General features: G+C 34.5%; 1 pseudogene across 1 annotated transcript in view; it reads left to right on the top strand.

The window, feature by feature from the left end:
- Window positions 1–5,388: 5,388 nt before the first annotated feature.
- LOC308258657 (proteasome maturation protein-like) overlaps window positions 5,389–12,174 on the top strand; it is a 65,620-nt pseudogene continuing 58,834 nt past the window's right edge. Inside the window, exon 1 of the transcript in view lies at window positions 5,389–5,421. The product of the transcript in view is annotated as a proteasome maturation protein-like (transcript). The remainder of the gene's footprint in view (window positions 5,422–12,174) is intronic.

The raw sequence follows: 12,174 nt of genomic DNA, 5'->3' as shown, positions 1-12,174 counted from the left end.
GTATAAACTATTGCAACACATTTGTGAAAATTCAAGTTTTCTCTCCATAGTGGCTGAACTAGTTTTCATTTTTACCAATAGTGTAAAAGAGTTCCTCTTTCCCCATATCCTTGCCAGCATTTGTTGTTATTTTATATCTTTATGCTTACCAATCTGACTGGGGTTACATGGATTCTCAGCATAGTTTTGATTTTCATCTCATGGATGGCTAATGACGTTGTACATTTCTTCATGTATCTATTGGCCATTTGTAGCTCTTTTCTTGTGAAGTGTCTATTCAGTTAAGTTGCCCATTTCTTGATTGGGTTATTTGTTTTGCTAGTGTAGAGTCTTTTGAGCTCTTTGTATATTCTGGATATTAGCCCTGTATCAGAGTGATGGCTGGTAAAGATCTCCCATTCTCTAGGCTTTCTTTTTAGGTTCTCGATGGTTTCCTTTGATGAGAAGAAACTTTTTGGTTTGATGCTATCCCACTTGTTAGTTCTTGCTTTAATTTCCCACGCTTTGGAGGTCTTGTTGAGAAAGTTACTGCCTGTGCCTATATGTTGGAATGTTGAGCCTATGCTCTCCTCTAATAACTTCACAATCTCTGGTCTAATTTCTAAGACTTTGATCCCTCTCAATTTAATTCCTGTGCATGGAGAGAGGTAAGAATTTAGTTCCATCTTTCTACAAATGGATAGCAAGTTCTCCCAGCACCATTTGTTAAAAAGGTTATCTTTTCTCCAGTTTATGAGTTTGGCCTCTTTGTAAAAAATCAATTGACTATAGGTGTGTGAGTTTGTTTCTGTATCTTCTGTTCTGTTCCACTGCTCAGTATGCCTGTTGTGCCAATACCATGCTGTTTTTACTACTATTGCTATATATTATAATTTGAAGTCAGGGATTGTGATGCCTCCTGCATGGTTCTTATTGCTGAGGATTCCTTTGGTTATTCTGGGTCTTTTCTTTCTCAATATAAAATTTATGACTGCTTTTCTGAGGTCTATGAATAATGTTGTTGGTATTTTGATAGGAATTGCATTGAATCTGTAGATCACTTTTGGCACAAAGGGCATTTTGATGATATTTATTCTGCCTGTTCATGAGCAAGGGGGATCTTTCCACCTTCCAAGGTCTTCTTCAATTTCTTTCTTTAATGTTTTCATTGTAGAGGTCTTTTACATCTTTGGTTAGGTTTATTCCTAGGAATTTTTATTGGTTTTGAGGTTGCAATGAATGGAATTGTTTTATTTCTTTCATTGTGGATTCATTGTTGGTATAAAGAAAAGCAACTGATTTCTTTAGATTGATTTTGTATCCTGCAACTTTGCTGAATTGGTTAATCAGCTCCAGTAGTCTTTTGGTTGAATTATTTGGGTTTTATAGATAAAGGACCATGTCATCTGCAAATAAGGATAGTTTTAATTATTCTCTTCCTATTTGAATTCCTTTGATTTCCTTCTCTTGTCTTATTTCTGTGGCAAGAGTCTCTAGGAGTATATTGAAAAGGAGTGGGGCTAGTGGGCATCCTTGTCTTGCTCCTGATTTTAGCAGAAATTGGTTTGGGGATTAATATGATTCTAGCTTCATAGAAGGAATTTGGGAGAATTCCATCTATTTCAATTTTCTGGAACAAGCTGTGAAGTGTTGGGATTAGTTCTTCACTAAGATTTTGTAGAATTCAGCTGGAAACCTGTCAGGGCCTGGGCTTTTCTTTGATGGCATTTTTTTTTTTTAAATTTCTATTTCTGTGCTTGCTATTCATTGGCTTAGGCTTGCTATGTCCTTTGGTTCAGTTTATGTAGATTATATGTGCTTCAAAATCTTTCTATTTCATCCATGTTTTTCAGTCTATTGGAGTATTAATTTTTAAAATAGTTTCTGACAATTCTTTGAATTTCTCCACTGTCTATGGTGATGTCTCCTTTTTCATTTCCGATTTTAATTATTTGAATCGATTCACTCTTTTAGTTAGGTTGGCCAGGGGTTTGTCAATCTTATAAATCTTTTCAAAGAACCAGCCTTTTGTTTAGTTGATTCTTTGACATTTTTTTGTTCTCTATTTTATTTATTTCTGCTCTGTTTTTATTATTTCCTGCCTTCTGCTGGCTTTAGGATTAGACTGCTGTACTTTTTCTATGTCCTTGAAATGTGTAATCAGATTATTTACTTGGTGACTTTTTGTTCTTTTTAATGTGGGCACTCAATGCTATAAACTTTCCTCTTAACACCTCATTCAAAGTGTACCATAGGTTTTGGTAAGTTGTATTTCTATTTTCATTTAATTCCAGAAATTTCTTTATATCTCTATTTCTGATCTTACACACTCATCATTCAATAGTGTATCATTCAATCTCCATGTATTTAAATAGTTTCTTTTGATCTTCTGTTGTTTTCTACTTTTTCCATTGTGATCTGAAAAGATACAGGGAATTATATTACATCTTTTGAATTTGCTGGTCCTTGCTTTGTGGCCCAGAATGTGATCTATTTTGGAGAAGGTTCCATGTGCTGCTGAGAAGAATATGTATTCTGCTCTAATTGATTGAAATATTCTGCTCATATCTATTAGGTCCATTTGGCTTATAGTTTTCTTTATTTCTGAAGAGTCTTTACTCATCCTTTTCCTTGAAGATTCATCTAGTGGTATGAGAGGTTTGTTGAAGTCTCCCAAAATTATTGTATTTGGGTCAATTTGATTTTATGTCCTAGAAGGTTTGTTTTACAAAGGTGGGTACACCCACATTTGGGGATTAAACATTTACTATCATTATATCTTCTTGGTGGATTGTTCCTTTTAATAAAAGGAAGTGCCCTACTTTGTCTCTTCTGCTGTGTTTTTATATAAAGTCTGTTTTTTTTGGTGGTTTTTTTTTTTGGATATCTGCATTGCTACCTACCCCTGCCAATTTTTGGTCTACATTAGCATGATATATTTTTTCCATTTTATCATTTTCAGTTTATGAATATTTTTGGTTGTAAGGTGAGTTTCTTGCAAACAAGCATATATTTGGATTTTTTTAAAATCAACATTACCAGTCTATGTCTTTTTATTGGTAAGTTACATCTTTTGACATTCAGAGTTGTTGAAATAAAAATTTTGTTTCCTGTCATTTCTATTTTTATCTTGTATTTGGTATAATGTTACTTCTTCTTTCCTTAGATGCCCCGCTGATCAACTTCATCTCTTCTCTGGTTCTGAAATTTGCTTCTTTTTGCCAACTTTATGAATTATTTCTTTAAGTTCCCTTTCTAGTATTTGCTTTGTATTAATGATTTTTTTGAGATTATGCTTATCTTGAAACACGTTTGTTTCTCCATCAATTTTTAATAATAACTTTGCTGCATATAGTAATTTTGGTTGGAAGTTGTTTCCTTCCAAGGTATGGATCACATCATACCAGTCTCTTCTGGCATTCATGATTTGGATTGTAATGTCTGGAGTGATTTTTATTGTTCTGCCTCTATATGTCACCTGTCCTTTTGTTCTCACTGCTTTTAAGATTGTTTCCTTGACCTCTATGTTGGTCATTTTGATTATTACATGTCTTTCTTTGATCTTATCTTAACAGTGTTCTGTATGTCTCTTGAATATGTAATTCCAAGTCTCTTTCCATGTTTGGAAAGTTCTCTAAAATTATTTCTCTGAAGAGATTATAGATACCCTTGGTCTGTACCTCTATCCCCTTTTCAATACCTTTTATCTGTAAATTAGGATGTTTCATGTTGTCCCATCGTTTTGGATATTTGGGTTTTGTTCCTGTAATGATCTCTGTATGCTCTTGACTGTGCTTTTGGTTTTGAATGAATGGCCTTCTAATGGTGACATTCTGTTTTCCATTTCATCTAATCTTATGAATTTATTTCTATTGCTATCTTCATTTCATTTAATTCCAGACCTCTTTTTGATTCTTTCATAGTGTCTACATTTCCTCATTCATTTTCTGTTCACTTGCTTCGAGACCTTTCATCATATTGAAGATCAGGATCCAAAATTTTCCTTCTTGCACTTCTTGTAGGTCAGTATTTGTGATTTCAATTATTCACTGTTTCTAGTTCTCATATTTTCAAAGTTCTCAGGATTATTTTTCTGATGTCTTGGCATCTTGTCTTTTGTGGATATTATGTCTGATCCAATCTTAGTAGTAGGAATTCAGAGGTGTCAGCAGGTAAGCAGTGCTTTTATTAATGGTGAGGGTTGGGTAATGAGGGAGGAGCTGGGGTGATGGTTATAGGAGTTGGATAAAGTAGAGGATATGATTAATTTGGGGAAAAATTTAAGTAGAATAATGTAGTATCTGGTTGAGAATGAGAGAAGGTTAGATAGTCAAACTCTTGTAGTTAGTAGAGTATTTAAGTATGGAGATATGAAATACCTTGAATATAATACAAGGAGATACAGTAAGGGAAAAAAGAAAAGTTTTGAGAGAAGAGATAGGCTAGAGTGAGGAAGTTTGTAAAAGGAATGGCGTTAAGGAGCAAACAAACATGAATAAAGTAACAAAACAAGTTATAAAAACTAAAAATTATAAATTAAAGGCAACAAAAAAACATACGAAAAAAAGGGAATAAGAAAGAAAAAAGAAAGAAAAAAGAAAGGACAAAAGTAAAATAAGAACTAGTGACAATATGAAAGAAAAACAAAGCAAAACAAAGAAACACACAAAAACCAAATAAAAGAAAAATAAACAACAGAACAACAGTCCTACTAATTTACATATATAGGGCCAGGTCCGTATAATATCTGTATGTGTGTTCTCTGTGGTAGATTCTGGAGTATATTTCAATGTCTCTTATTTGCTCTGTAACTTATTGTCAGCTTCTGAAACCCACTCTCTGAGTATTTGTGTCCCTCTCTTATCTCTGATAGCTTTGTGTTTAGGTGTCAGGGAGTCAGGTTAATGAGGTCAGTGTTTTTCCACCCTAGGCTCCACACGCCCTCAGGCCTCTGCACTCTCTGCCCAGGGCTCAGGCCCTCTGCTCTGTGCCTGCGCTTCCCTACCCGCACTGGCATGGGCATCCAGTGTAGTCTTGGAGCATCCCCCTGTGACCCTGTGCAGGTACTGCACCTTGAGCACCTTTCCTGTGTCTCTGTAGGTTTTGATTGGACTAGTCCACTGGCTCCCAGAGCTGCTTTGGGTGATCTTCTGCCGAGTACTGAGTAACACAAGCAGATACCTGGTCCTGCTGCAGGGTCTCTGGAGGGATAACTGCAGCACTGCAGGTGCCACCTTTGGTGATCCCATGGGCTTTTGGGTCTTTTTCTGCATCCCTGAATGATGCTGATGGTCGCTTAAGATGTTGGAGCTCTGTGGCTGCTTTCAAGATCTGGATTATTTTTCTGGATTTTTTTGGGCTTTCCTGTCGGCCAGAGCTGGGACTCACAGTTTGGGTCAGTGGTCCACAATGGCACTGGTGGCCAGGCTGCACCTGCAGCAGGTCAGTCGTGCACTTGGGCTTTTTGCAGTGGATCTTGCAGCTCTTAGTACTGGATTCCTTCTGCCATGGTTCCTGATTCTGTTTTGGTTTGTGAGCTTTATTTATTTTGTTTGTCAAGATGCTACTTCTCTGAAGTTAAAATTTATTTGTTTCAGCTACTGAGATGGGCTGCATCCCTCATTCACCATTTTGAATGCCCCCATTTTCATCTATTTCATTACTCTACTTCTGACTCTACTTAAAGCATTTCAGATTTTGATAGTTCAGGATTGTGTTGGTCTTATTTTTAAAAAGTAGAAAAATATTCTCTTTTTCTTTATTCTATAGAAAGATTGTGAAAGATTATGTGGCATTTATTATTCTTTAAGTATTTGAAAGAATTTATTTGTGTATGTGACATTTCCTGGGTCAGAGATTTTCTTTGTGGAGAACTTTTTTTGGAACACAGGGCATTTCCTGAACCACACACAGAAGACTCCTACAGAGAATTATCAATTTGGACAAAAACAGGCAGCTTTTGTCTTTGTTTTGCAACATTACTCTTCTGTATCTTGGGTAAATGTTATAGAAAAAAATTATCAAAAGCAACAGAGCAGACAAAAAAAGGAACTCATGAGTCCAGGTGGCCAAGTTGTTCTTGATGAGCACACAGAATACTCTCGCTTCTAAATGATAATAGTGTAGCACTATGAATAACCCAGACTGACTTTCATGTGTTCTCTATAATCTTTCCTCATTGCTATAACCACTGCTGGAAATTGTCTTATCAGCTCAGCAATTTAAAGCTCAGTTGTTACAATTCATCAGCAGTTCAATACAGGCCTCCAAATGCCCCCTGATAACATTTGTGTCTCTAAGCAACGATTTCTATAGCAGTGTGCCACTAACCTATGATTAAATAAATTAGCACTCTCTACAATATGTAAGAGTGAGAGGCTGAGTAATAGCCTTATGGGAAATTTGAAATTCATGACACATTTTGCATCCTAATTCTTATTTGCCATTTTATTAGTTTTATCCAGCTTGCATTTAATATATTAAAATTTTATGTGTGTATCATAGAGGGAGAAAAACATATGCATTTCAGCGAAAATTACTAGCAAAAGGATCAGAAGTGAGATGTTCAGGAGATGTTTCAATTTTAGCTGCTGATGATAGTCACAGTCCAGGCAGAAAGTAGGGTGTTTGACAAAATCCTGCTGAGGTGTTGAGATAGAGTTATGGGAGATCATCTACTTCCATATCCTTTTCAGGAAACCCGTGTAGGAAAAGCTCAGAAGCTTACTCAGCTCAGAACAACTATACACATAGATGTGTAAAGTTTGTGGATACACAAACTTTTGGTTTAAGATGGTGTTTTACACTCTTGCTCATGTTTTGTTCTTAGTTTTTATGTACTTAACTTTTAAATTCTGTTGTTTGCATTACAATTAAATCACCTTGATTCTCGAATATTATAAAACTTGAAACTTAAAATTTGAATTATATTTTATTGTTTAACTTTCTCATATTACATGTTTTATTTAAAGCCTATAAATTTTGGAAATTAAATTCTCAAAATTTTAATCAGATAAAAGCATTAGCATTTATATTAATCAATATTAAAACTGTAGAATAATTGATCAAGTATGTTAAGTGCATTCACATTTATGCCACAATAAAACCCACAATGTTATATAATTATTATGCACCAATAAAAATAACAAATATTACATAAGTAATATTTGTTTGAATAATAAATATCAGAAGATTCTAAAGAAATCTTTTGGTTTTTCTCCATTTTAATCTACGGGCACATACATACATTTCTTTGTTGTAAAATCAGAGACACTCAAACCCTTGGTACTTCTTGGCATTAATTCTTATTGGCTAGATGCCAAAAATTGATTTAAAAATTCTAAAATTATTTAAGGTTTTTAATTTTTCTTGTGGGATTCTAAAAGAATAGCAGATCTATTTTTATCATAGCTGGCATATTTAGATGAATCCAGCTGATTGACTTAAACAATTATCTCTCTAGCATTTCACTTGATAGTCATAGAGTTTTAATCTGCGGAAGCCATCCATTACATGCTCATTTTTCTTTTCAGCATTAGTTTTCCATAATGACCTCTACGTATCACATATTCTAGACTTGTTTCCCCATGCTTTAAAAATAAAAATAAATTTAATTGTTAATAATAATGGAAATAATTTAAGTATTAAAATCTTGATACATCTAAAATATGTAGAATAAAGTGCATTTGTTGGTTATGTTTGATTTTTAAAAATTGGCTGCTGTTTTGACTCAATAGTTATAGTCATTTAAAAATCATCAGTTTTCATGAAATTTCTATGACATGGCTTTTATTTAATAATGATTTTATTTTATGTAGCAATCTAATATCAGCAATACTCCCAATAAACTAATGTGTTATTAAAATGGAAGAGGACAAGAAGACTGGCAGAGGTGTTGGTGGCAGCCCTGCACTTACTGTTTTGGGATAAAAGCCAGCTCCACTGATCAGGAGCCACGGACACCTGGTAGATGAAATACTATTTATTAGCTTTGTTCTTCTAAAGCCTTTTCAACCTTTGTCATCAGTGGATCAGAACAATTTTATGGCATATAGTCAAATAGAAAATTAAAAAATAAAACAAATGGAATAAAACCCCAGGAAATAACAACTTTTTACCCTTGTTTGGAACTTAAAACAAAGATATCTTCCAACTCATCAAGATGTTTTAATATGTAGAACTTTTCGCACACCAATCATACTTCAATAAAGTGGTTAAAACAAACACAAAAGAAGACACTTTTTTTTGGTTCTAGATAGAATGCAATAGTAGTACAAGAAGCTGAATTTACACAAGTATATACATAATTTTTTTGAGGTCCTGGGAATTGAACCCAGGGGCATTATACATCTGAGCTACACTCCCAGCCATACTTTTTATTCTTTAATTTGAAACAATCTCACCAATTTGCAGAAGGCCTCACTAAGTAGCTGAGGCTGGCGGCAAACCTGTCATCCTCTTGTTTCAGCCTCCTAAGGACTGGGATTACAAGCGTGCACCACCGCTGCCGTCTTTACACATGTACTATGAAAGGAATATGAAAGCAGGAGAAGCAACAAGAACTAGGGGAAGTGCCCTGTCCTTGTTCACAGTGTTGCTGTGGGGCATGGAGACTGCTTCTTTTAAAACATTGTCTAGAGAACAGATGAGAGAAATTGAAGATTTGGAGAAAAGCCAGAAGTTAAATCTTAGTGAATAAGCTTTCCTCCATCTGGACAAACATTACTGAGAGTGTTGTGGATAATAGTAAGCTTGACAGCAATTGTGTTACTTTTACTATGTGATCAAATTACAGCAGGAGAAAGCAAGCAGAAGAGATGTCCAAAAGGTTATTGCTTTATTATTGGAATATCCATATAAGTTAATTTTTGCATTACTATTTTGTACTCTACTCACTGCAAAATGACAGTTGGGCATCTAGGAGCAAAATCTAAATACTATGTAATCTTAATCTCTAAAGACATGTCTTGAATCTACAATTAAGTAGAATCCTATGGATTTTTGAAGCTCAAGGCTCTGACATTGCAAGTGTCTGCCTTTGTGTGTGCTTAACCAAAATGTTATGAACAACTATTTCATTTCTACACCATGTTTTAAAGTTCTACTCTAATACTGTATGCCACTTTCATTTCAGAAGTTTCTTAGTGAGTACATGAGCTTTTAATAATCAAGGTAAGGTAGAAAATACCTTGGAAATTTGAGGGGGTGTGGTGAAACAGGTTATTATAGAGGTCCAGACAAACTGAGCAATGTTAGCCAATACTTACTGAGAGGTTTAATTCTATTTATTTGTGTTTAATGTTAAAACTGCCAGTAATGAGATTATAATGATGAAAACAGTTTAGATATTGTGATTTTCCTAGAGAAAGCAGCATCATATCATTTTTTTTTGGTAGTACTGGGAATGGAAGCCAGGAGCATTCTACCTCCAAGAAACACTTCCAGCCCTATTTTTTATTCTTTATTTTGAAACAGGGTCTCATGAAGTTGCAAAGGACCTCACTAAGTAGCTGAGGCTGTCCATGAACTGCTATTCTTCTTTCTCACCCTTCCAAATACTGAGATTACAAGCATAAGCCACCATGCCCAGCAATCATATCATTTTTCAACTTGAAAATTCAACATTATTTAAAAATGTTCCCCTGTAAGCCAAGGTGCCATTCCACCTTTCCCACAAAAGCCACTTACATAGTTAACCTTTTTAATTTTTTTACTTTTGCATGAGTTCTTTTATGAGATGAACGAATAACCTCACAAAACAATCTTATATAAAGAAAAAACTATTCCAACATAAATTATCTACTGTCAGACACAATAAAGAATAAAAAGTCACATGCCTTAATATGCTTCACCAAGAAGCTGAAATATAATTATTATTTTTGGAGAAAAATGTTGCACAATCATTATATTCTTATATGGTAAGGTGTAAAGGTGATTTGTCACTTATGAGCAGAATATTTATGAGGTTGTATAAAATAAATAACCATGATAAAAAGGGCACAGACTACTTTATACATATTTTTCTACCTTTGAAAATACACATGGATCGGGTCTAATTATTGAATCAAATTAATATGGCAAAATAACAAATGCATGAAAAGCAATAAACACAACAAAAGTCATTGTGCTACTGACTTACAAAATTAGAATTCTCTCTGAAGCCATGGAGTATTATTCCTCTGTAGTTGCTGTAATTTTTTATTTTTCATAGCTGTGATAATATACAGATGAGAATATTTACCCAGAGTTCAAGATAAAATCATCCACTCACCTATTTATTATTTTCAGTGTAGTAAGTACTTTAAAAATCTTATAAATTTTATTTAGAGGGACAATCATTCATATCATTGATAAGTCATAGGGCCTCAAACACTTGAGAAATAACTTATCTCTAAGAAGAGAAAAATTTCTCCAAATACAGATATGAAGTCATATATGCATCTAACATTGTTTAACACAGAAACAAAGATACCCAAACTCTTGTAATAATATAATACAATATTTAAAACTAATGTTAAATTTATTTGATATTAATATAATATTTTGAAATTACAAATGCAGCTTACAGCAGATAAAAAGATACTCTCTTTTTATCGTCTGATTTACCTTTTGGCCAAGATGAGGTGACTACAGATGTTGGGTTCCTACCATCCCGCAAGGACTGCAAGAGAGGGGCTGATCTTCCCTGGTGATTACATTTCAAAGTGACGGTCCTCAAATTCTTGAGACAGATATTCTCCATGTTCTCAGATTGTAACCTGGTAAGAGGCTTTTATAAAAGGTTTACATCTTGGCTGGACCTGGTGGCATATGCCTGTTATCCCAATATTTGAGAAACGGAGACAGGAGGATTGTAGGATGAAGGACAGCCTCAGCAATGCAGTGAGACTCTCAGCAACTTATTCAGACTTCTTCTTCCAAAGTCCAAACAATACAAAAAGGACTGAGGGTATATTTTCGAGGTAGATTGCCCTGAGTTCAATCCTCAGTACCCCAAAAAGAAAAAAAACAAGGCTTGCATCTCAAAAGCCACAGAATACATTTACACTTGCAAGTTTTGTAAGGTAAATGCTCCAAGGAAAGGATGGTCTGAGACCTAGGGAGGGCAGAAGGCTGTCTACAATTTAGCCAAGTTGAGGAAGTATCAGGTCCTTGGCCACTGGTATGATGTGTATTTACATCTTGCATCTGAATTAGTACTAAGGTTGTGGTGAAAGACCTCTTCCTGCACAATCCGATCTGTGGATCTTCTTTTAGAGACCGACTTTTATGAGACTTTATTTTCATAGCCTCTCTAGAGCATTTAGACCCTCTCTATCATTTGATATTGATTATGGATTTGAAAACTTTTTATGATGATGCTTAAGTACAAATCACTCCTCTTTCAGCCATTTCCTTAGATTTTCTTATTTATATTCTCTTTCACATTCATTGTGTTTTGTTCATTTCTTCTTCATGACACTGCCCTAATTAAAAATGATTGAATGCCTATTTGTGTCGGGCCTGGTGTTGTTACCTGTAATCCCAGTACTTGGGAGGCTGAGATAGGAGGATCACAGGTTTAAGACTGGCCTCAAAGACATAGCAAGACTCTGTTTCAAATTAAAAAAAAATAATAAAAAGGGCTGAGAGATGTAGCTGAGAGGTAGAGTGTCCGAGTTCAATTTCAAATACCACACACAAAAATATCCTTGATCCCCCAATGATTAAGGAACTGCAAATTTTATTGATGGTTAGTGTCTTTAGATGAAAGCCTTGACAGAGTTCTCTGAGGCAATTTACAGAAAGATGTTCTTTACTATATACATTTACAACAGCTTTTACCCATGTTTTGTGATAATTTCATGATATTTATTAATAATTCTAAAACTTTGGAGTTTTAAAATATTTTAAAGTGAGAGTTATATTTCTATATTTGTAGATTATAGAATACAAATGGCAGAAAACTTTGCAAACAATCATAATCTCATTTTTCTTCCATTTAGGGAATGCAAATTACAAACTCATTATGCAAACCTTATCATTATGCTTTGCTAGAAAACAGTCAAATCAAATTTGGTGTAAAGAAAATAATAAACTAAACCAGGTGTGGTGCATGCTTGTAATCCCAGGAATTAGGAGGCTAAGACAGGAGGATCACATTTTCATGGCCAGGCTCAACAATTTAGTAAGCCCTTTTTTCAAATTAAAAGATAA

This window comes from Muscardinus avellanarius (assembly GCF_963383645.1).
Source record: "Muscardinus avellanarius genome assembly, chromosome: 2".
Lineage (NCBI taxonomy): Eukaryota > Metazoa > Chordata > Mammalia > Rodentia > Gliridae > Muscardinus > Muscardinus avellanarius.
The sequence above is the reverse complement of the archived record's forward strand: the minus strand, read 5'-3'. Positions and strand labels throughout refer to the sequence as shown.